Source organism: Mustelus asterias, chromosome 20, assembly GCF_964213995.1.
Source record: "Mustelus asterias chromosome 20, sMusAst1.hap1.1, whole genome shotgun sequence".
Lineage (NCBI taxonomy): Eukaryota > Metazoa > Chordata > Chondrichthyes > Carcharhiniformes > Triakidae > Mustelus > Mustelus asterias.
Window position 1 is genome coordinate 65,849,061 of NC_135820.1, and position 25,139 is coordinate 65,874,199.

At 45.7% G+C, this 25,139-nt stretch overlaps 1 protein-coding gene across 1 annotated transcript in view; it reads left to right on the forward strand.

Moving 5' to 3' along the window:
- The first annotated feature begins 1,931 nt into the window (after positions 1–1,931).
- Positions 1,932–25,139, forward strand: part of rbbp8l (retinoblastoma binding protein 8-like) — a 121,722-nt gene continuing 98,514 nt past the window's right edge. Inside the window, exon 1 of the mRNA XM_078236715.1 lies at positions 1,932–2,088. The gene's annotated coding sequence lies outside the window, so the exon portion shown is untranslated. The remainder of the gene's footprint in view (positions 2,089–25,139) is intronic.

Sequence of the window (25,139 nt, forward strand, 5' to 3'; positions counted from 1 at the left end):
AAATAATACTGCTGCAAAAAAACTTACAGTGCCATTGTTAATTCACATCAATTCAGATATTAAAAATTCCTATTGAAATGTGATGCAGATACATTCAGGTGCTATGAGGTAGTTAACTCTACATTCCGCCAACTTTCTCTCCTGCTCTCCTCATCTGCAGCATATCAGTAGTTAAGGACAGGTAGTCAGGTAGTAAAGAAGGCAAATGGTATGTTGGCTTTCATAGCGAGAGGATTTGAGTATAGTGACAGAGATGTTTTGCTTCAATTGTATATGGCGTTGGTGTGGCCACATGTGGAGTAGTGTGTGCAGCTTTGGTGTCCTTATCTGAGGAAGGATGTCCTGGATATAGAGGGAGTAGAGCGAAGGCTTACCAGGCTAATTCCTGGGATGGCAGGTCTGTCATTCGAGGAGAGACTAAGTGGGTTAGGATTATATTCATTGGAGTGAAGAAGATTGAGAGGGGATCTCATCGAAACTTATAAAATTCCAACAGGGTTAGACATGATAGATTCAAAGAGAATGTTCCCAATGGTGGGGGAGTCCAGAACTGGGGGTCATATTTGAGGATAAGGGGTAAACCTTTTAGAACTGAGGTGAGGAGGAATGTTTTCACCCAGAGGGTGGTGAATGTGTGGAATTCTCTACCACCGAATGTAGTTGAGGCCAAAATGTTGTCTGATTTCAAGAAGAAATTAGATATGGCTCTTGGGGCTAAAGAGATCAAGGGATATGGAAGGAAGGGCGGAATCAGGATATTGAATTTGATGATCAGCCATGATCAAGATGAATGGTAGAGCAGGCTCGAAGGGCTGAATGGCTTACTCCTGCTTCTAGTTTCTATGTTTCTCTGACAGGCAGACCTATTCAGTTTGTGTTGTCTCGAGTAACAAATGGTGAGGGTGAAAGCAGTCTCCAGTACTCTTAAACCATTCAAATTTCACATTCTTGACTTGTGACATTCAAGCCATTTGATTGAATCAATGCTTTTCCAGCAACTCTATTTTCATTTAACTGTGGTAAGCGATCATGCAGCATAATAACATTCTTCACTCTGCTTCATTTTAAAAATTCCACTCCTTTTGGATCCATTTCCAATCATGCCTAAACCTGTTAGATTTTGAATAGCTCAGAGAATGCAATTATCAGTCAAGCTGTGGGTTTATCTAAATGTTATGAAATGCGCAGTCAAATGAACTTAAGTAAGCAATAAGCAAAGTTTTATAAATAAAAATGTATCTGCAGCTAAATTAATGTGACATCAAAATCTTTGAATGTATCTGAAAAAGTTTATAGAATAAGTGGGTACATGCGGCGGTACGGTGGCACAACTGCCTCACAGTGCTAGGGACCTGGGTTTGATTCCCGGCTCAGGTCACTGTCTGTGTGGAGTTTGCACATTCCCCCCGTGTCTGCGTGGGTTTCCTCCGGGTGCTCTGGTTTCCTCCCACTGTCCAAAGATGAGCAGGTTAGGATTGATTAGCCATGCTAAAGTGCCCCTTAATGGCCCAAGATGTGTAGGTTAGGGGGATTGGTAGGGTAAATACTTGGGATTATGGGAACATGTCTGGGTAGGATTGTTGTAGAAGCAGACTCGATGGGCCGAATGGCCTCCTTCTGCTCTGTAAGGATTCTATGCAGTTGAACTGAACAGACCATTTAATAATGTGGAATTAATAGGCTGCTTGTGAAATAAAGTAAAAGCAGTAAAAGACTTTATTTTCCGGTAAACAAAATGTGTTCTGTTTTCTGTCAAAACGGTGCCACAAAGGTTCAGTCATCGAGAACCACAAAGCAAACATTTAATTTGATAGTTAAATGATATGGAGGAGACTAGTTTTACCTGTTATAATATTATAACAAAACCTGTCTGACGAGCTTACTGTACTCGTTTTTTTCTTTAGTGCAGCTGCCAGAACTGGAAAAGAAGCACAAACTAGATTTGCAAGTATGAGCTAAGGACGTTCTGTACCATCCTGTTACCTGCCATCCTGCCCTACCTGGCTGCTGCGTCTGGGAGATGCTGGATCCCAGTCGAAAGTACAGTTGAACAGAACTGCGTGAAATCCTTTTCAACGCGGCTGTGGAGTGAGTGTGTGATATTTCCATATTGTCAATTGCTGGTGTCTGTTCTAATTTTCTTTGAACTGTGTTTTGTATAAAGTCGCTCGGGTTATGTGTATAGCGCCGGCTTATACTGCTCCCAACTCCATGACTGTGTAAATAACTTTCCAGTATTTGAGAGATTCTTATCACAACTTTAGAAATTGGAATTGTAACACATGCACACAAGCCTTTACGTTTCCTGCAAGATATTATAGTCTATTTTGATATTAATCTACACTTGTGATAGTTTGAGACCAGTTTTGAGGAATTTAACATTTAGGAGTTTAATATGCAGCGTGTACTTAATGGAGAGCTTTTTTTTTCCAAAGAATTTTGTGACTATTAAGTTTTTGGAACTAAAGGCAACACAGGCATGTTTCATCTTGCAGTCATGTCAAAAAAAATCTCAGTCTCTTCCAAACCGTGGTTGCAGTGATATTTGCATACTGCACCGGATTTGACCTGGAACAGTATCCAAATTGCCAAGGAACATGTATTTCAATGCCACATTTTGCCCTGATGCATTACTCTGCTGGCAAGAGAGGACGGAGATTTGTAAAATCCAAGCAAGAGCAATAAGCACTGGGTCGGATCGTAAAGTTACAGAAGAACGCAGGCAGGCAGCAAGTGTAATGATTCAACGTGAACAGGGGCTGTTAAAAGTTGGCTGTCAGTAACATCTCCTTGTTCACGCCCCCCAACCCTGGTAGCTGCTTCCTGATTTACTGGCTTTCTCTGTGTGTGTGTGTGTGAATGTCTGGTGAATGTGGGTGGGGACTTCTCCTTCACATTTCTACTTGTTGACCTTGAGTTAAACAATTACCCAAGTATTTTGTTTGTTTCGAAGGAGAGCTGTAATAATTATCCAGGCCCTTTGCCCTCACTGTTCTGATCACTGTTTGAGGGAAAACAAACTGTTGCAGTTAAGCAAGCAGACTTGGCAGTGCCATGCAATAAAGAGACAATTCTTTGTTTAAAATGTTTTTTTAAGAACTTTACACTGTTAATAGTTTGGTAACATTTGCAGTTTATTAAGAAAAACAAATTGATCACTGCTTGTGCTTAGAAGGTTCCGGACTGAGGCCATTTTCATTTAAATTGAGACCATATGACCGACCATAAGAAACAGGAGCAGGAGTAGGCTGTTAGCCCCTCAAGCCTGCTCTGCCATTCAATAGTATCATGGCTGATCTGACACTTTCCTGCCCTTTCCTTGTAATCCTTGATTCCCTTAAACTCTAACTAAGTCATTCGTAAATATACACAAGGACGCTGCCCCCACAGCTCTCTGTGGCAAGGAGTTCCAAAGACTCACAACCCTCTGAGAGAAGAAATTCCTCCTCATCTCAGTCTTAAATTGGCACCCCTTTATTCTAAGACTATGGCCGGGATTTTATCACCGGGAATCGGGGCAGTCGAGGGGCAGGACACGGAAAGATCCGTTGACCTCAGGCGGGATTTTCCGGTTTTGAGACGAGTGCAGCCGTGAAATCCCACCCCATGATCTCTGGTCATGGGGGCGGGGGGGGGGGGGAACATCCTCTCAGCATTTACCATGTCAAGGCCCTTAAGAATCCGACATGTTTTAATGAGATCACCTCTCATTCTTCTAAATTCCAATGAGTAGAGCCCCAATCTGTTTAGCCTTTCCTCCATACCTGGCATCATCTTAGTGAACCTTCTCTGAACTGCCTCCAATGAAGTAATATCTTTCCTTAAATCAGTGGACCGAAACTGCTCACAGTACTCCAGATGTGGTCTCACCAGTATCTTGTACAGCAAGACATCCCTACTCTTATACTCCAACACCCTTGAAATAAGGGCCAACATTCCATTAGCTTTCCTGATTACCTGCTGCACTTGTGTGCTAGCTCTCTGTGTTTTGTGCACAAGTACCCCCAGATCCATTTGTGTTGCAGCTTTATGCACTTTTTCTCTATTTAAATAATACTGTTCTTTTGTTCTCCCCCAAAATGAACAACTTTACATTCTCCCACATTATACTCGGTTTGCCAACATTTTGCCCACTAACTTAAACATAGAAACATGGGAACATCGAAGGAGGAGGCCATTTGGCCCTTCGAGCCTGCTCCACCGTTCATTACGATCATGGCTGATCATCCAACTCAATAGACTAATCCTGCTTTCTCCCCATAACCTTTGATCCCATTCGCCCCAAGTGCTATATCCAGCCGCCTCTTGAATACATTCAGTATTTTGCAATCAACTACTTCCTGTGGTAATGAATTCCACAGACTCACCACTCTTTGGGTAAAGAAATGTCCCCTCACCTCCGTCCTAAATGGGTCTACCCTGGATCCTCAGACTGTGACCCCTAGTTCTGGACACCCCCAACATTGAGGACATCCTTCCTGCATCTACGTTGTCTTGTCCTGTTAGAATTTTATAAGCCTCTATGAAATGTCCCCTCATTCGTCTGAACTCCAGCAAAAACAATCCTAACCTAGTCAATCTCTCATCATACATCAGTTCCGCCATCCCTGGAATCAGCCTGGTAAACCTTTGCTGCACTTCCTCGAGAGCAAGAACATCCTTCCTCAGAAAAGGAGATTAAAACTGCACACAATACTGTAGGTGTGGCCTCACAAAGGCCCTGTATAATTGCAACAACACATCCCTGCTCCTGTACTCAAAACCTCTCGCAATGAAGGCCAACATCCCATTTGCCTTCTTTACTGTCTGTTGCACCTGCATGCTTACCTTCAGTGACTGATGCACAAGGACACTCGAGTCCCGCTGCACACTCCCCTTTCCCAATTTACAGCCATTCAGGTAGTAATCTACCTTCTTGTTTTTGCTTCCAAAGTGAATAACTTCACATTTATCCAAATTATACTGCATCTGCCATTGATTAGCCCACTCAACCAACCTGTCCAAATCATTCTGAAGATCTCTGCATCCTCGTCACAGTTCACCCTCCCACCCAACTTGGTATCATCTGCAAACTTTGAGATGTTACACTGTGTTCCCACATCCAAATCATTAATAAATATTGTGAATAGCTGGGGTCCCAGCACCGATCCCTGTGGCACCCCACTAGTTACTGCCTGCCAATATGAAAAGCATCCATTAATTCCTACTCTTTGTTTCCTCTCTGCCAACCAGTTTTCTATCCATCTCAATATACTTCCCCCCAACCCCATGCACTTTAATCTTGCTGGCATCTGATTTATGTCCTCTTTTGTGAAGACAGAACCAAAGTATGTATTCAGTTTTTCAGCCATTTCTTTGTCCCTATTATACATTCCCCCGTTTCTGTCTGTAGGGGACCTACATTTGTCTTCACCAACCTGTTTCTCTTCACGTATCTATAGAAACTCTTAGTGTCAGTCTTTATGTTCCCTGCAAGCATACTTTCATACTGTATTTTCCCCTTCTTAATCAATCCTTCTTTGCTGAATTCTAAACTGCTCCCAATCCTCAGACCTATTATCTTTCTTGGCCACGGTGGCACAGTGGTTAGCACTGCTGCCTCACAGTGCCAGGGACCCGGTTTGGGTCACTGTCTGTGTGGCGTTTGCACATTCTCCCCGTGTCTGCGTGGGTTTCTTCCGGGTGCTCCGGTTTCCTCCCATATTCTGAAATACGTGCTGGTTAGGTGCATTGACCTGAACAGGCGCCGGACTGTGGCGACTAGGGGAATTTCACAGTAACTTCATTGCAGTGTTAATGTAAGCCTTACTTGTGACTAATAAATAAAACTTTAACTTTAAAGTTAGTCTCAGTGATAGACAGCAGCACATTTAAAAATCATGATTGGAACCTGCACCTGTAATAGAGCACAAAGCTACCCGCAGAAGCAGCAAATCTCTGAGTGACAGTCTTGAGAGAGGAAACATAAGGCTTACGTTAGGCCTAATAAAAAGGACCAAAAGTTTTAATTGTTATTATGGGAAAGCATGGCCCCTGCAGTAGTGACCAATGAGCATTACCTCTGGGAACAAGTGCTATTTGTCTTTGCATCTACAGGCCCCAATTCTGAACACAACAGGAGCTAAGTTGATTCTGAGTGCATATAAATCCTGCTGGATTTACCAGGAGTCATTCGAGCTGAATTCCAAGGAACACACCTGCTCCCTGCACATCCACCCAGAATCATAGAATTGTTACAGTGCAGGATGTGGCCATTTGGCCCATCGTGTCTGCACCGACTCTCCGAATGAAACAGTGACACAGGGGTTAGCACTGCTGCCTCATAGCGCCAGGGACCCGCATTCGATACCCGGCTTGGGTCACTGTCGGTGCAGAGTCTGCACATTCTCCACGTGTCTGCTTGGGTTTCCTCCGGGTGCTTCAGTTTCCTCCCACAATCCGAAAGATGTGCTGGTTAGGTGCATTGACTATGCTTTTTAAGACAGAGATAGATAGGTTCTTGATTAATAAGAGGATCAGGGGTTATGGGGTGAAGACAGGAGAATGGGGATGAGAAAAGTATCAGCCATGATTGAATGGTGGAGCAAACTCAATGGGCCAAGTGGCCTAATTCTGCTCCTATGTCTTATGGTCTTATATTCTCCCTCAGTGTACCAGAACAGGTGCTGGAGTGTGGCGACTAGGGGATTCTCACAGTAACTTCATTGCAGTGTTAATGCAAGCCTACTTGTGACACTAATAAATAAACTTTAAACTTTAACTTAGTGCCATTCTCCCACCTTCTCCCAGCAACCCTGCACGTTCTTCCTTTCTTAGATAACAGTCCAATTCCCTTTTGAATGTCTCAGGCAGTGCACTCCAGAACTTCAGAACTTAACCACTTGCGTCATATCACCAACCCTACACTAGTTTCCAAAGTGCTGGAGCTGTGCAAGTGTAGCAGGCAGAAGACCCTTACATGAGTCAGTCCAAATTCACACCAAGTTATGAAAGAGGTGGAAATCCATCAGATCCACATTCCAATCCCACCACAACAATTCCCCCAACCAGAATTATGCTCCCAGGGAATTTCTCAGCTTATATCTCAGTTACTTCAGCTAACTCTTCACTAGGCCCCTACTCAGTGCTCTGATATTGCTTGTGTTATAGAGTCAAACAGCGCAGCGGGGCCTACGAGACTTCCATTTATATAGCACCTTTAACGTACAAAGTTCCCTAAGATACTTCATAGAGTCATACAGCGCAGAAAAGGCCCTTCGGCCCATCAAGTCTGCACTGACAATAATTACCACTAAAGGCGTGCTAATTCCATTTTCCTGCACTTGGCCCATATCCATGAATGTTACGATATTTCAAGTGCTCATCCAAATACTTTTTAAAAGTTGTAAGAGTTTCCAGCTCCATTACCTACTCAGGATGGGCAACATGGTGACACAGTGGTTAGCACTGCTGCCTCACTGCGCCGGATTCCATTCCAGCCTTGGGTGACTGTGGAGTTTGCATGTTCTCCCTGTGTCTGCATGGGTTTATTTAGTTTCTTTCTATTAGTCACAAGTAGGCTTACATTCGCACTGCAATGAAGTTACTATGAAAATCCCCTAGTTGCCACTCCGGCACCTGTTCGGGTACACTGAGGGAGAATTTAGCATGGCCAATTCACCTAACCAGCACATCTTTAGGCTGTGGGAGGAAACCGGAGCACCCGGAAGAAACCGACGCAGACACAGGGAGAATGTGCAAACTCCACACAGACAGTGACCCAAGCCGGGAATCGAACCTGGGTTCCCGCCGCTGTGAGGCAGCAGTGCTAACCACTGTGCCACTGTGCCGCCCCCTCCGGGGGCTCCAGTTTGCTCCCACAGCCCAAAGATATGCAGGTTAGGTTGATTGGCCATGCTCAATTGCCCCTTAGTGTCATAGGGATTAGCAGGGTGAATACGTGGGGTTATGGGAATAGGACCTGAGTGGGATTGTTGGCGGTACAGGCTCGATGAGCCGAATAGCCTCTTTCTGCACTGTAGGGATCCTATGATTCTATATAGTTTATAATCTCCAATATAGCTTTTATTTATAGATTCTAGCTATCTGCACAGAGATGTGTATGATTCATGACTTCTTATGGAGGCTACAGATCTGATATTTATGTTTTAATGTATATATATCTGATTTGTTGAGTATTTAGTAATGGGTGCATGTTTAAATTATCAGCTACCAATGATCAGTATGGTCGAGACTAACAATGCAGTAGTGGATGCAGGGCTAACTTACTTCTGAAATAATGGTTTGTGTTTGATTTTCTAACAATCTTGTTTAGTTATCGCTGCTTATATGTCAGCAGTACTTTGTGATATGTGCATTTCTACCTTCCAGATTATAATTTGATTCCAAATCTAAACTTGGAATTCATCCAAATGCTCATCCTCACATTTCATGTCACTTATCAATGATCTACACCTAGATTGTAAAGTTGTAAAACATGCTTTTACATGTCATAAAGGAGCATTTGACAACTTGTATAATGTGATAGCTTTGCGGAAGTTGCCAGTATCAACTCTTCATGAACAAATGTTTTTTTTATTTAAGAACGGAAGGTATAGAAGTTAAAGTAAAAGTTTATTTATTAGTTACAGGTAAGGCTTACATTAACACTGCAATGAAGTTATTGTGAAACTCCCCTAGTTGCCACACTCCGGCACCTGTTCAGGTGCACTGAGGGAGAATTTAGCATGGCCAATGCACCTAAACAGCACGTCTTTCAGACTGTGGGAGGAAACCAGAGCACCCGGAGGAAACCCACGCAGTCACAGGGAGAACGTGCAAATTCCACACAGACAGTGACCCAAGCCGGGAATCGAACCCAGGTCCCTGGCGCTGTGATGCAGCAGTGCTAACCCCTATGCCACTGTGCTGCCCTTGAAACAGGAGTCGATCATTTTTAAAATTCTTCCTTGGGATGTTGGCATCGTTGGCAAGTCCAGCATTATCTGCCTATCCTTTGTTGACCATCTCCAACAAGAGAGAATCTAATCATCACCCCTTGATGTTCAGTGGCATTACCATCATTAAATTCCCCCAACTATCAACATCCTGGGGGTTACCATTGACCAGAAACTCAACTGACCAATTATATAAATACTGTGGCTACAAGAGCAGGTCAGGGGCTGGGAATCCTGTGCTGTGTAACTCACCTCCTGACTCCCCAAAGCCTGTTCACCATCTACAAGGCACAAGTCGAGAGGGCTAGAACATAAGAGCAGGGATGTACTTCTGAGGCTGTATAAGGCTCTGGTCAGACCCCATTTGGAGTATTGTGAGCAGTTTTGGGCCCCATATCTAAGGAAGGATGTGCTGGCCTTGGAAACGGTCCAGAGGAGGTTCACAAGAATGATCCCTGGAATGAAGAGCTTGTCGTATGAGGAGCAGTTGAGGACTCTGGGTCTGTACTCGTTGGAGTTTAAAAGGTTGAGGGGGGATCTTATTGAAACGTACAGGATACTGCGAGGCCTGGATAGAGTGGACGTGAAGAGGACGTTTCCACTAGTAGGAAAAACTAGAACCAGAGGGCACAACCTCGGGCTAAAGGGACGATCCTTTAAAACAGAGATGAGGAGGAATTTCTTCAGCCAGTGAGTGGTGAATTTGTGGAACTCTTTGCCGCAGAAGGCTGTGGAGGCCGGGTCATTGAGTGTCTTTAAGACAGAGAAATATAGGTTCTTGATTAATAAGGGGATCAGGGGTTATGGAGAAAAGGCAAGAGAATGGGGATGAGAAAGGTATCAGACTTGATTGAATGGTGGAGCAGACTCGATGGGCCAAGTGGCCTAATTCTGCTCCAAGTCTTACAGTCTTATGGTCTAAGTCAGGAGTGTGATGGAATAATCTCCCCTTGCCTGGATAAATGCAGCTCCAATAAAAAGAAGCTTGACACCATCCAGGACAAAGCACTTGATTGGCAACACTTCCACAAACACAGTGGCACAGTGGTTAGCATTGCTGCCTCTCAGCTCCAGGGGTTCAATTCCAACTTGGGTCACTGTCTGTGTGAAGTTTGCACGTTCTCCCCATGTCTGTGTGGGTTTCCTCCGGGTGCTCCGGTTTTCTCCCACAGCCCATAGATGTGCGGGTTAGGTTGATTGGCCATGCTAACTTGCCCCTTAGTGCCAGGGAAATTAGCAGCGTAAATACGTGGGGTTAGGGTGATAGGGCCTGGGTGTGATTGTTGTCAGTGCAGGGTCGATAGGCCGAATGGTCTCTTCCTGCCCTGTCGGGATTCTATGATTCTACAATTCACTCCACCCAACACTGACACACAGTAGCAGGAGCACTGAAGTCAAAGTTCCAAACTGGTGGAAGGCCGATTTTAATAAGATCGGGTATTATTTGACTGGGAGCAGACAGTTTTAGGTAAATCTGTGTCAGAACAATGGGAAGGAAATAGTGAGAGTACAGGCCCAATGTTATATCTGTCCAATTCAGATATTTCAACCAACTTCTTAGTCAAAGTTATACTCAGGTGCCTTTATTTATGAGAAAAGGAAAATACGGACACAGATATATCATGCAACAAACTTTATTAAATATAGTTAATCTGTAAATTATCCATTATGTATACAAGAAAACACCCAGGATTCGGCTATACTACCTGTAAAGATGGTTTGGTAGGCTGTAGATTCGGTCCGTGAGGCCCTCTGGTTCTTCTTCGCAAAGGTGATTCTCGCTGGCCATTTCTTCCTTCCTTCCTTCTTTCTCTGGTCTAGTCTGGTCTCGGTCATCTCCCATCTCGAGTCTTCGCTCCCAAGGTGTCCGGAATGCCTATTTTTATCCCGCTGTGGCCTCATGCTTTTTCCAACTGCTCTTGGCCTTCTGCTAATGGGGCCTTGGGGGGGGGGGGGGCAGGCCTCAGCGCCCGATGATCTGGTTGATGACCTGTTGACAGGACAGCTGAAACCTCCCTGTGCGCCTTGGAGTCTGGCCCCATCTAGGCTGCGCACAACAGGCCAGTGCATGTCAACATGATCACTCGATGGGTTGTCGATGGGGCAGATCCAGACATGCCCCAGCAGCCTGTCTGAGTTCTGTATAGTCAAACTTTGGCCAGGTCCGATTTTCTGCAGGCTAATTGCTGGAGCTGATTGTAGTTTAATTTAGAGTGCCCAATTCTTTAATTTCAAATGCCCGATTTTATTTTGGGCTCAGCACCTCACTAACATGTTCCAATAAAGAAAAAATGCGGAACCAACAAATCCAGTGAACTCTAGGTATCGAGGGATATATACAGCATTGGATAAAGAGAAAAGGGGACGCTTATGGCAGACATTGAGGGCTCAAAACAGTAGAAGCCCTAGAAGAATATAGAATGTGCAAGAGGGAACTTGAAAAGTAAATTAGGAGAGCAAAAAGGGGACATGAAAGGATACTGGCAGGCAAAATAAAGGAAAATCCTAAATTGTTTTACCATCCTGACTTGGAAACGTATCAACTTTCCTTCATCAGCACCATGTCAAAATCCTAGAACTTCCTACCTATCAGCAGCTTGGGCTACCTACACCGCAAGGTTAGCATCTCTGGGCAATTAGAGATGGGCAATAAGTATTCGCCTTGCCAGGGTGCCCACACCCCATGAACAAAGTTTTAAAAAGCAGGGTACTTAAGGCAGATAAATTTTCACCTTTGTCATCTGGTAAATAACCCGATATGCTGGATTTCCCATAGTGGAATGAAATTGGAGGATTGGTATGCAAGACTTTCTATAAGGGACAGGCACTCTGCTCTTCTAGGTTTCCCACCAGTGGTGAATTTAGGAATATTTCCCAATAAAGAGAGATTACGGGCGAGATTCTCTGGCCTCTCAGCCGCATTTTTCTTGGTGGTGGAAGGCAGTGTTCCGTTCGCTGGTGGCAGAATCCTCTGGTCCCGCCACCATCAATGAGATTTCCCACTGAAGGCACCCCATGCCACCAGGAAAGCTGCGGATGGCGGTGCGCTGCTGATGGGAACAGAGAATCCCGCTGACGTGAACGGCTGGAGAATTCCAGCCCAGATTTTGTTTTTTCTTTCCTTTCTTCTTTCACGGGGGTGGTGGACATCGCTGACAAAGCCAACATTTGTTGCCCATCCCGAATGGAATTGAGTGATTTGCTCAGCCATAAGAGTCAACCACAGTTTTGTGGGTCGGGAGTCACGTATAGGCCAGACCAGGTAAGAACAGCAGATTTCCTTCCCTAAAGAGCATTGTGAATCAGGTGGGTTTTTAATGACTCTCGGTGATGGCTAAAAATTTCGGAAACTCGCTTTCAATTCCAGATTTTTCAATTGAATTCAAAAGTCCACCAGCTGCCATGGTGGGATTTGAACCAACGTCACCAGAGAATTCACCCATAGGCCTCTGGATTACTAGCCCAATGACATTACCGCTAAGTTACCATCTCTGTCCCCCTTTAAATGTGGGATCCAGTTTCGGGAGCAGTTTGACTTGAAGTAGAATTACGTCAATACCAGACAACACGAATTAAAGACTTGTTTCCTTCACCCTTTTTATTTTACCTTAAGTTCACCCATTATATTTTAGTGAAAATAATTTTATAAGTCTTTATATTGTTTTGGACTTCCTCTATAAATGCCTGACCCGTGATCTGCTTGAGGTAATTTTATACTTCCTTTGTCTTTAAGAAAGATATGGCCGTAATAAAGTCTTGTAAATGATGTTAATAAAGTGCATAATAAAAATTGTTTGAAATTGTGCTACAACACTTAAACGCCCTTCAGGGCTTGTGTTTTGAATACACTCCCAAGCAACATTGTTTTTTTAAAAACCTCATGCTGTTTACTTTTGCAAAGCTATCATGTTATTCAATTGCCAAGTTCCCCCATACGGCAGGTAAAAGCGTGCTTTCCAACTTTATGATTGAGATGCAGACCATAGGCCAGTTTTGAACTTGCGTGATGCAATTCTCACTTTCTCTGTTGATAGAGTGTACCGTACCTCGCAAACGCATGTCCCACTCATAACTTTTAAAATATGAACGGTAATCAGTGTGGAATCTTCTAGAACTGACTTTTTAAAAAAATGAATCTTAAATTGTTGCAAAAGATGGCCGCCAGAGTCACCTGACTTGGCCTGTAGATTCAACTTACCACACTCTCTCGAAAGAGTGGTTAGCACTGCTGCCTCACAGTGCCAGGGACCCAGGTTCGATTCCCGGTTTGGGTCACTATCTGTGTGGAGTCTGCACGTTCTTCCTGTGTCTGCGTGGGTTTCCTCTGAGTGCTCCGGTTTCCTCCCACAGTGTGAAAGACGTGCTGGTTAGGTATATTGGCATTGCTAAATTCTCCCTCAGTGTACCCGAACTGGTGTCGGAGTGTGACAACTGGGGGATTTTAACAGTAACTTCATTGCAGTGTTAAAAGATAAAAGGCATATTCCAGACTGAGAGGCACCTTTACTCATCGCCTGAAACCATCCAAAAGGTATTTTTTGACTTGAATGGGTCATTCTGAAAGCCAAGATGATGATTGGTCAAACGCCCAGGAAGAATCATAGAATCCCTACAGTGCAAAAGGAGGCCATTCAGCCCATCGAGTCTGCACCAACAACAATCCCACCCAGGCTCTATCCCCGTAACCCCACATATTTACCCTGATAATCCCTCTAACTTACGCATCCCGGGACACTAAGGGGCAATTTAGTATGGCCAATGCACCTAACCCGCACATCTTTGGACTGTGGGAGGAAACCGGAGCACCCGGAAGAAACCCATGCAGACACGGGGAGAATGTGCAGACTCCACACAGACAGTGACCCAAGCCAGGAATCGAACCCGGGTCCCTGGCGCTGTGAGGCAGCAGTGCTAACCACTGTGCCACCGTGCCGCCCGAATGTCTGCAAACAACAGCCCAAGTTGTGGCGAACCCACTGAAGCACAAGACCAAAAAGAAGACAGTGAGAAATGGCAGCAACATCTATGTTTTAAGATCTGGAGACTGCAACATCTTAAGGCCTACAAGACATTTCCTTTTCATTTCACCCTTACCACATACAGACCACCTGATAACAAGACTGCAAATAATTAATTCCTGCGGAAAGTCCATCTCCTCAGGAGAATCCTGCAATGATTCTGGTATTTGACTTGAGCTGTCAAATTCACCTAAATACACTTTGAAAATGGAAACCCTCTTCACCAGGGCTGCACAGTGTTTTCCAATATGAACCAACCACGTGAATTATGAACTATTCTTTTATATAACAACTTGTAAAAGTGTCATATTCTATTTTCCTCGAGTGTGAATGAATGATGTAATGCTAGACTTTCGAGGTGACTGTGTGAGCGGATAATCCTCTTTATTTAAATCCACAAAATGTTTGTGGATTTATTATTCAAGTTGTTCACATCCTCTGGAGTTAAGAAACACAAGCCTCGCCCTTCTCAGAAAGCGCACTGATTACAGACAGTCAGGGAAAGGTTCCAGTTCTCTCTCTCAGCTCTGTCTGTAACAGACTACGGTAACGTTTCATTTTGGAAAGATGGAACTGCAGCAAAGGGAGAATTCCAAATGCAATTCAGAAAGTTTTCATACGACCATAAGACATAGGAACAGAATTAGGCCACTCGGCCCATCGAATCTGCTCCGCCATTCAATCATGGCTGATATTTTTCTCATCCCCATTCTCCTGCCTTTTCCCCACAACCCCTGATCCCCTTATTAATCAAGAATCTATATTTCTCTGTCTTAAAGACACTCAATGACCCGGCCTCCACAGCCTTCTGCGGCAAAGAGTTCCACAGATCCACCTCTCTTTAGCTGAACAAATTCCTCCTCGTCCCTTCAGCCTGAGGTTGTGCCCTCTTGTTCTAGTTTTTCCTATTAGTGGAAACATCCTCTCCAAGTCCACTCTAACCAGGCCTCGCAGTATCCTGTAAGTTTCAATAAGATTCCTCCTCATCCTTCTAAACTCCCACGAGAACAGACCCAGAGCCCTCAACCGTTCCTCATATGACAAGCTCTTCAAAGAACAACACAGCACAGGAACAGGCCCTTCGACCCTCCAAGCCCGCGCCGCTCATGTGCCCACTAGACCATTCTTTCGTATCCCTCTATTCCCAGTCTGTTCATGTGGTTATCTAGATAAGTCTTAAACGATCCCAGCGTGTCCGCCTCAATCACCTTGCTTGGCAGTGCATTCCAGGCCCCCATCACCCTCTGTGTAAAATACGTCCCCCTGACATCTGTGTTGAACCTTGCCCCCCTCACCTTGAACCCGTGACCCCTTGTGTTCGTCACCTCCGACCTGGGAAAAAGCTTCCCACTGTTCACCCTATCTATGCCCTTCATAATTTTATACACCTCTATTCGATCGCCCCTCATCCTCCGTCTTTCCAGGGAGAACAACCCCAGTTTACCCAATCTCTCCTCATAGCTAAGACCCTCCATACCAGGCAACATCCTGGTAAACCTTCTCTGTACTCTCTCCAAAGCCTCCACGTCCTTCTGGTAGTGTGGCGACCAGAACTGGACGCAGAATTCCAAATGTGGCCTAACCAACTGCAACATCATATGCCAACTTTTATATTCTATGCCCCGTCCAATAAAGGCAAGCATGCCATATGCCTTCTTCACCACCCTCTCCACCTGTGCTGCCACCTTTAAGGATCTGTGGACTTGTACACCCAGGTCCCTCTGTGTGTCTATACTCCTGATGTTCTGCCATTTATTGTATAGCTCCCCCTTATATTAGATCTACCGAAATGCATCACTTCGCATTTATCTGGATTAAATTCCATCTGCCATTTCTCTGTCCAATGTTCCAGCCTATCTATATCCTGTTGTATTCTCTGACAATGTTCATCACTATCCGCAACTCCAGCAATCTTCATGTCGTCCGCAAACTTACTGATCACACCAGCTACATCTTCCTCCAAATCATTTATATATATCACAAACAGCAGAGGTCCCAGTACACAACCCTGCGGAACACCACGAGTCACAGACCTCCAACCGGAAAAAGACCCCTCCACTGCTACCCTCTGTCTTCTATGGCTAAGCCAGTTCTCCACCCATCTAGTTAGCTCACCTTTTATCCTGTGAGATTTAACGTTTTGCACCAGTCTGCCATGAGGGACCTTGTCAAACGCTTTACTAAAATCCATATAGACGACATCCACAGCCCTTCCCTCGTCAATCGTTTTTGTTACCTCCTCAAAAACTCAACCAAATTTGTGAGGCATGACCTCCCTCGTACAAAACCATGCTGTCTATCGCTAATGAGATTATTCAGTTCTAAATGCGCATATATCCTATCTCTAAGAATCTTCTCCAACAACTTCCCTACCACGGATGTCAAGCTCACCGACCTATAATTACCCGGGTTATCCTTGCTACCCTTCTTAAATAACGGACCACATTTGCTATCCTCCAATCCTCTGGGACCTTACCTGTGTCCAGTGAAGAGACAAGGATTTCTGTTAGAGGCCCAGCAATTGCATCTCTCGCCTCCCTGAGGAGTCTAGGATAGATGCCATCCGGCCCTGGGGATTTGTCTGTCTTAATGTTTCCTAAAAAACCTAACACTTCCTCCCTTGTAATTGAAATTTTTTCTAACGGGTCAACACATCTCTCTAAGACACTACCAGTCAACATGTCCCTCTCCTTTATGAATACTGATGCAAAGTATTCGTTTAGGATCTCACCTACTTCCTTTGGTTCCAAGCATAATTCCCCTCCTTTGTCCCTGAGAGGTCCGATTCTTTCCCTAACAAAATGTATAAAATAGAACAAAGAACAGTACAGCACAGGAAATAGGCCCTTCGGCCCTCCAAGCCTGTGGTCATTGGTCCAACTAGACCATTCGTTTGTATCCCTTCATTCCCAGAATGCTCATGTGACTATCCAAGTAAGTCTTAAACGATGCCAGCGTGTCTGCCTCCACCACCCTACTCGGAAGCGCATTCCAGGCCCCCACCACTCTCTGTGTAAAAAACGTCCCTCTGATATCTGAGTTATACCTCGCCCCTCTCACCTTGAGCCCGTGACCGCTCGTGATCATCACCTCCGACCTGGGAAAAAGCTTCCCACTGTTCACCCTATCTATACCCTTCATAATTTTGTACACCTCTATTAGGTCTCCCCTCATTCTCCATCTTTCCAGGGAGAACAAGCCCAGTTTACCCAATCTCTCCTCATAGCTAAGACCCTCCATACCAGGCAACATCCTGGTAAACTTTCTCTGCACTCTCTCTAAAGCCTCCACGTCCTTCTGGTAGTGCGGCGACCAGAACTGGACGCAGTACTCCAAATGTGGCCTAACCAGCGTTCTATACAGCTGCAACATCAGACTCCAGCTTTTATACTCTATACCCCGTCCTATAAAGGCAAGCATACCATATGCCTTCTTCACCACTTTCTCCACCTGTGCTGCCACCTTCAAGGATTTGTGGACTTGCACACCTCAGTCCCTCTGTGTTTCTATACTCTTGATGGCTCTGCCATTTATTGTGTAACTCCCCCCTACATTAGTTCTTTCAAAATGCATCATTTCGCATTTATCCGGATTAAATTCCATCTGCCATTTCTCCGCCCAATTTTCCAGCCTATCTGTATCCTGCTGTATTGTCCGACAATGTTCATCGCTATCCGCAAGTCCAGCCATCTTCGTGTCATCCACAAACTTGCTGATAACACCAGTTACACCTTCTTCCAAATCATTTATATATATCACAAATAGCAGAGATCCCAGTACCGAGCCCTGTGGAACACCACTGGTCACAGACCTCCAGCCAGAAAAAGACCCTTTGACTGCTACCCTCTGTCTCCTGTGGCCAAGCCAGTTTTCTACCCATCTAGCCACCTCTCCTTGTATCCCATGAGCCTTAACCTTCTTAACCAACCTGCCATGAGGGACTTTGTTAGATGCCTTACTGAAATCCATATAGACGACATCCACGGCCCTTCCTTCATCAACCGTTTTTGTCACTTCCTCAAAAAACTCCACCAAATTTGTAAGGCACAACCTCCCTCTTACAAAACCATGCTGTCTGTCACTAATGAGATTGTTCCGTTCTAAATGCGCATACATCCTGTCTCTAAGAATCCTCTCCAACAACTTCCCTACCACGGACGTCAAGCTCACTGGCCTATAATTACCCAGGTTATCCCTGCTACCCTTCTTAAATAACGGTACCACATTCGCTATCCTCCAATCCTCAGGGACCTCACCTGTGTCCAATGAAGAGACAAAGATTTCCGTCAGAGGCCCAGCAATTACATCTCTTGACTCCCTGAGCAGTCTAGGATAGATGCCATCAAGCCCTGGTGATTTGTCAGTTTTAATGTTACCTAAAAAACCTAACACTTCCTCCCTTGTGATGGAGATTCTCTCTAATGGGTCAACACCTCCCTCTGAGTCACTCCCCTAAATGCCTTAGGATTCTCCTTAATCCTGTCTGCCAAGGACATTTCGTGACCCCTTTTTGCCCTTCTAACTCCCTGTTTGAGTTCTTTTCTACTTTCTCTGTATTCCTCCAGTGCTCCATCTGTTTTTAGCTGCCTGGACCTCATGTATGCCTCTTTTTTCTTTTTGATTAGACCCACAATTTCACTGGTTATCCACGGCTCTCGAATCCTACCTTTCCTATCCTTCCTCTTTACAGGCACATGCCTGTCCTGCAGTCCTATCAACTGCTCCTTAAAAGACTCCCACATGCCAGATGTGGATTTACCCTCGAACAGCCTCTCCCAATCAACAGCCACCAAATCCTGCCTAATCCGGCTGTAGTTAGCCTTCCCCCAATTCAGCACCTTACCCATAAGACAACACTCATCTTTTTCCATTACTATCCTAAAGTTTACAGAATTGTGGTCGCTATTTGCCACATGTTCCCCTACTGAGACTTTGATGACCCGACCAGGCTCATTCCCCAGTACTAGGTCCAGTATAGCCCCCTCTCTAGTTGGACTGTCAACATATTGTTCCAAAGAACCTTCCTGTACGCATTTTATAAATTCTTCCCCGTCCAGGCCCCCAGCCCTAAGCGATTTCCAGTCTATGCGAGGGAAATTAAAGTCTCCCACTACAACAACCCTATTTTTTCTACACCTGTCCAGAATCTCCTTACATATCCGTTCCTCAACTTCCCATGGGCTGTTGGGAGGCCTGTAGTATACCCCCAGCATAGTGACTGTGCCCTTCCTGTTTCTGAGCTCCACCCACAGTGACTTGTTACCTGACCCTTCCATATTGTCCACACTCTGTACCGCTGTAATATGCTCCCTAACCAGCATTGCTACTCCCCCACCTCTCCTCGCCCCTCTTCTGTCTCGCCTAAAACACTTGTATCCCTCTTCATTCCAGGGATCACTCTTGTGAACCATCCCCTGGACCCTTTCCAGGCCAGCACATCATTCCTTAGATATCCACTTATTCCCCAGCAAGTTTGAACAAAACTGGGTGTGGACCAACAAGTGGTGAATGATGGGATAATGATACCACTGATCTGAAACCAGTCACCAACTCCGAATTCAACTCAGCCTTCTATCAAACAGGCATGAAGTGATTGGATCTTTTGCCCAAGCAGGAAATATCTCATTAAAGAATGATCTGGTCTTGTTGGGTTTCTATAAGGTCATCCCAAGGTATTGTCTTTGAGTCTGAAAGCTGTGGATTCAGGTCCTAAGCTCATTGCTTCTTGGAAGTACAGCAGAGAGGGAGAGATTCGCGAGGGGAGTGCTGCGGGTAAGCGCTTTTATTTTTTAACTTACTTTTCGCGGGTTTTTTTTAAAATATCTAAACCCGGAAGTGGTCGCGCAGGGAGGTCTGGGAGAGATTTTTTTTTTTTTCCCCAATAAATTGGAACAGAGAGGAATCCCGATACTCTACACTTGTAGAGTATCCCACCCTCCCTCCTCCTCTAACCTAAAAAAAAGACCCAGTGAGAGCAGGGCTTTGGAGAAAACAGGAGGAGGAAAGGTAAGTTTAAAATTTTCATTCACTTTTTTTTTTCCCTGTGTGTTTAAAAGGGCAATTATGAGTGTGAGGCCAGTATGTTGTTCCCAATGTAGGATGTGGGAGGTCCTGGAGGCTCCTAGCCTCCCGGACGACCATATCTGTGCTGGGTGTGTTGAGCTGCGGTTCCTAAGGGACCATGTTAGGGAACTGGAATTGCAGCTCGAGGACCTTCGCTGGGTTAGGGATAGTGAGGAGGTCATTGACAGGAGCTATCGGCAGGTGGTCACACCGGGACCACGGGAGGAGGGTAACTGGGTAACAGTGAGGAAGGAGAAAGCTCGGTTGATGGTGAGCACCCCGGTGGATGTGCCCCTTAATAATAAGTACTCCTGTCTGAGTACTACTGTGGAGGACAGCCCACCTGGGGGAAGCAGCGGTGGCAGTGTCTCTGGAGCTGAGCCTGGCCCAGTAGTGCAAAAGGGTAAGGAAAGGAGGGTAGTGCTAATTGGGGACTCTACGGTGAGGGGGTCAGATAGGCGTTTTTGCGGACACAGACGGGACTCTTGGATGGTGGTTTGCCTCCCTGGTGCAGGGGTCCGGGATGTCTCTGGTCGAGTCCCAGAAATCCTGAAGGGGGAGGGAGAGGAGCCGAAGGTCGTGATGCATATAGGTACTGCTGACATAGGTAGGAAGAGGGAAGGGGTCATGAAAAGAGAATATAGGAAGTTAGGTAGACAGCTGAGAAAGAGGAATGCAAAGGTAGTAATCTCGGGATTGCTGCCTGTGCCGCGGGAGAGTGAGAACAGGAATCGGTGGAGAATGAATGCGTGGCTGAGGGACTGGAGCAAGGGACAAGGATTTGGGTACTTGGATCATTGGGACCTCTTTAGGGGCAGGTGTGACCTGTTTAAAAAAGACGGGTGGCACTTGAATCCCAGGGGGACCAATATCCTGGCGGGAAGGTTGGCTAAGGCTACTGGAGAGACTTTAAACTAGAAAGGTTGGGGGGAGGGAATCGAAATGAGGGGACTGAGAGCGAGGAGGTTAGCTCGCAAATAGATAAGGAATGTAGACAGGGTAAGAGGGAGGTTAGACGAGTGATGGAGAAGGGAAGTGCTCAGGCTGAAGGTCTGAGATGTGTCTATTTTAATGCCAGGAGTGTAGTGAATAAAGTGGATGAGCTTAGAGCGTGGATTGCTGCTTCGAATTGTGATGTGGTGGCCATTACGGAGACTTGGATGTCTCAGGGACAGGACTGGGTACTTCAGGTGCCGGGTTTTAGATGTTTCAGGAAGGACAGGGAGGGAGGCAAGAGAGGGGGGGGAGTGGCACTGTTGATCAGGGATAGTGTCACGGCTGTAGAGAAGGTGGACGCCGTGGAGGGATTGACTACGGAGTCTCTGTGGGTGGAGGTTAGGAACAGGAAGAGGTCGGTAACTTTGCTGGGTGTTTTCTATAGGCCGCCCAATAGTAACAGAGATGTTGAGGAGCAGATGGGGAAACAGATCCTGGAGAGATGTAGGAATAACAGAGTTGTCGTGATGGGAGATTTTAATTTCCCAAACATAGATTGGAATATCCCTAGGGCTAGGGGTTTGGATGGAGAGGAGTTTGTTAGGTGTGTCCAGGAGAGTTTCCTGACACAGTATGTGGATAAGCCTACTAGAGGAGAGGCTGTACTTGATCTGGTGCTGGCTAATGAACCTGGACAGGTGGAGGATCTCTCGGTGGGTGAGCATCTTGGGGATAGCGATCATAATTCTATCTCCTTCACGATAGCATTGGAAAGAGATAGGATCAGGCAGGCTAGGAAAGTGTTTCTCTGGAGTAAAGGGAAATACAGTGTCATCAGGGAGGAAATTAGACGGGTAAATTGGAAGGAGGCATTCTTGGGGAAAAGTACCGAAGGAAAGTGGAGGATTTTCAAGGAATGTTTGTCTGGAGCTCTGCATGACAACGTTCCGATGAGACAGGGGGGTGTTGGTAGGGTACGGGAACCGTGGTGCACGAAGGTTGTGATGAACCTGGTGAATAAGAAAAGAGAGGCGTACAGAAGGTTCAGAGAGCTAGGAGGTGTTAAGGATTTAGAGGAGTATACGGGATGTAGGAAGGAGCTTAAGAAGGAAATTAGGAGAGCGAGAAGGGGTCATGAGAAGACCTTGGCGGGTAGGATTAAGGAGAATCCCAAGGCTTTCTACAAATATGTCAAGAGTAAAAGGATGAGATGTGAAGGCATAGGACCCTTAAAAGGTGAAGGGGGAAAAGTTTGTGCGGAACCGTTAGAAATGGCGGAGGTGCTTAATGAATACTTTACCTCGGTATTCACGGTGGAAAGGGATCTGGGTGGTTGTACTGCTGGTTTGCGGTGGACAGAAAGGATCGAGCATGTGGACATAAAGAAAGAGGATGTGTTGGAACTATTGAATGGCATCAAGGTTGGTAAGTCGCCGGGACCGGATGGGATGTACCCCAGGTTACTGTGGGAGGCGAGGGAGGAGATTGCGGAGCCTTTGGCGATGATCTTTGCATCGTCGATGGAGACGGGAGAGGTTCCGGAGGATTGGAGGATTGCAGATGTGGTCCCTATATTCAAGAAAGGGAACAGGGACAGCCCGGGAAATTACCGACCGGTGAGTCTAACCTCAGTGGTTGGTAAGTTGATGGAGAGGATCCTGAGAGACAGGATTTATGATCATCTAGAGAAGTTTAGTATGATCAAAAGTAGTCAGCACGGCTTTGTCAAGGGCAGGTCGTGCCTTACGAGCCTGGTTGAGTTCTTTGAAAATGTGACCAAACACATTGACGAAGGAAGAGCGGTGGATGTGGTCTATATGGACTTCAGCAAGGCGTTCGATAAGGTCCCCCATGCAAGACTTCTTGAGAAAGTGAGAGGGCATGGGATCCAAGGGGCTGTTGCCTTGTGGATCCAGAACTGGCTTGCCTGCAGAAGGCAGAGAGTGGCTGTGGAGGGGTCTTTCTCTGCGTGGAGGTCAGTGACCAGTGGAGTGCCCCAGGGATCTGTTCTGGGACCCTTGCTGTTTGTCATTTTCATAAATGACCTGGATGAGGAAGTGGAGGGATGGGTTGGTAAGTTTGCTGACGACACCAAGGTAGGTGGTGTTGTGGATAGTTTGGAGGGATGTCAGAAGTTGCAGCGAGACATAGATAGAATGCAAGACTGGGCGGAGAAGTGGCAGATGGACTTCAACCCGGATAAGTGTGTAGTGATCCATTTTGGCAGATCCAATGGGATGAAGCAGCAGTATAATATGAAGGGTACCATTCTTAGCAGTGTAGAGGATCAGAAGGACCTTGGGGTCCGGGTCCATAGGACTCTTAAATCGGCCTCGCAGGTGGAGGATGCGGTCAAGAAGGCGTACGGCGTACTAGCCTTCATTAATCGAGGGATTGAGTTTAGGAGTCGGGAGATAATGCTGCAGCTTTATAGGACCCTGGTTAGACCCCACTTGGAGTACTGCGCGCAGTTCTGGTCACCTCATTACAGGAAAGACGTTGAAGCCATTGAAAGGGTGCAGAGGAGATTTACAAGGATGTTGCCTGGATTGGGGGGCATGCCTTATGAGGGTAGGTTGAGGGAGCTTGGTCTCTTCTCCTGGAGAGACGAAGGATGAGAGGTGACCTGATAGAGGTTTACAAGATGTTGAGAGGTCTGGATAGGGTAGACTCTCAGAGGCTATTTCCAAGGGCTGAAATGGTTGCTACGAGAGGACACCGGTTTAAGGTGCTGGGGGGTAGGTACAGAGGAGATGTCAGGGGTAAGTTTTTCACTCAGAGGGTGGTGGGTGAGTGGAATCGGCTGACGTCGGTGGTGGTGGAGGCAAACTCGTTGGGGTCTTTTAAGAGACTTCTGGATGAGTACATGGGATTTAATGGGATTGAGGGCTATAGATAGGCCTAGAGGTAGGGATATGATCGGCGCAACTTGTGGGCCGAAGGGCCTGTTTGTGCTGTGGCTTTCTATGTTCTATGTTCTAATTTAGCAAAATTAGTACAAAATCTAGGTTGATACTTCAGTATTGAGGGCATGCTACATTGTCATGGGTGGTGTCTTTTGTCAGTCACCTGGATTTTTTAAATTGCAAGTAATTCCACTCACTTAATAGATGGTGCATAAGCAAAAACATAACATTTTCCAATTAATTTTGAAGAACTCTGCTATCCTTGTTACATCATGAGGGAAGGCTACCTTTGACTTCTACCCGTATCAGCTCAATTATGCAAAGAAAGGGCAAAAGGGGGCAAATGCCAAGTTCATATCATTTAGGAGCACACCTTGGCCATTCTAATGCTGTCAAATATTGTCTTCATAGACTGGGGGAAGCATTGCTGTGCACTGCAATCAGATTGTACACAATAGGGGAGCCAACATCGAGAGTTTAACAACCACCTGACTGGCATCAGAAAAAAGATGAAAAGCCAGAAGGCCAAACTTTGTGACTGCCACTTCCTCCAACTAATGAATGAAGATCGGGGTCATGTCTTGTAGCCTTATGTTAATTCTGATCCTTAATATTAACCTATCACTTTCTCTGAATCCTTTCTTCTAATCAAGGTTCCTTTCTTTCCATCATCAAACATCAGACAACTGTGAGAATGAGTACATGTTGATTTTTTTGAAATGGAAGGGAAAGAACCCCTTGCTTTGGTCAATTTAGTGAGTTGTTAAATGACAGATCTATGCTCAATACCACAAGTGCCAAAACTATTGATGTTTTGAGAAGTTGGCTGCAATTTATAGATTGTCAGAGGTGTTAATATCAGCTAATCATCCACAGTTCATGTCAGGAGAGTTTAAAATACTTCTGAGTAGGATTGGGGTCAAACACACTCTGATGCCACCACAGTGGCACAATGGTTAGCTCTGCTGCCTCAGAGCTCCAGGGACCCGGGTTCAATTCCGGGACTGAGTGACTGTCTATGTGGAGTTTGCACATTCTTTCCACGTCTGCGTGGATTTCCTTCCGTTGTTCCGGTTTCCGCCCACAGTCCAAAGATGTGCAAGCTAGGTGGATTGGCCATGGTAAATTGCCCCTTAGCATCCAAGGTGTGTAGGTTAGATGGATTAGCCATGGGGAATGTGTGGGGTTATGGGGATTGGATGGGGAGGTGGAGGAGAGGGCCTGGGTAAGCTGCTCCATCAGAGAATCGGTGCGGACCCGATGGTCAAATAGTATCTTAT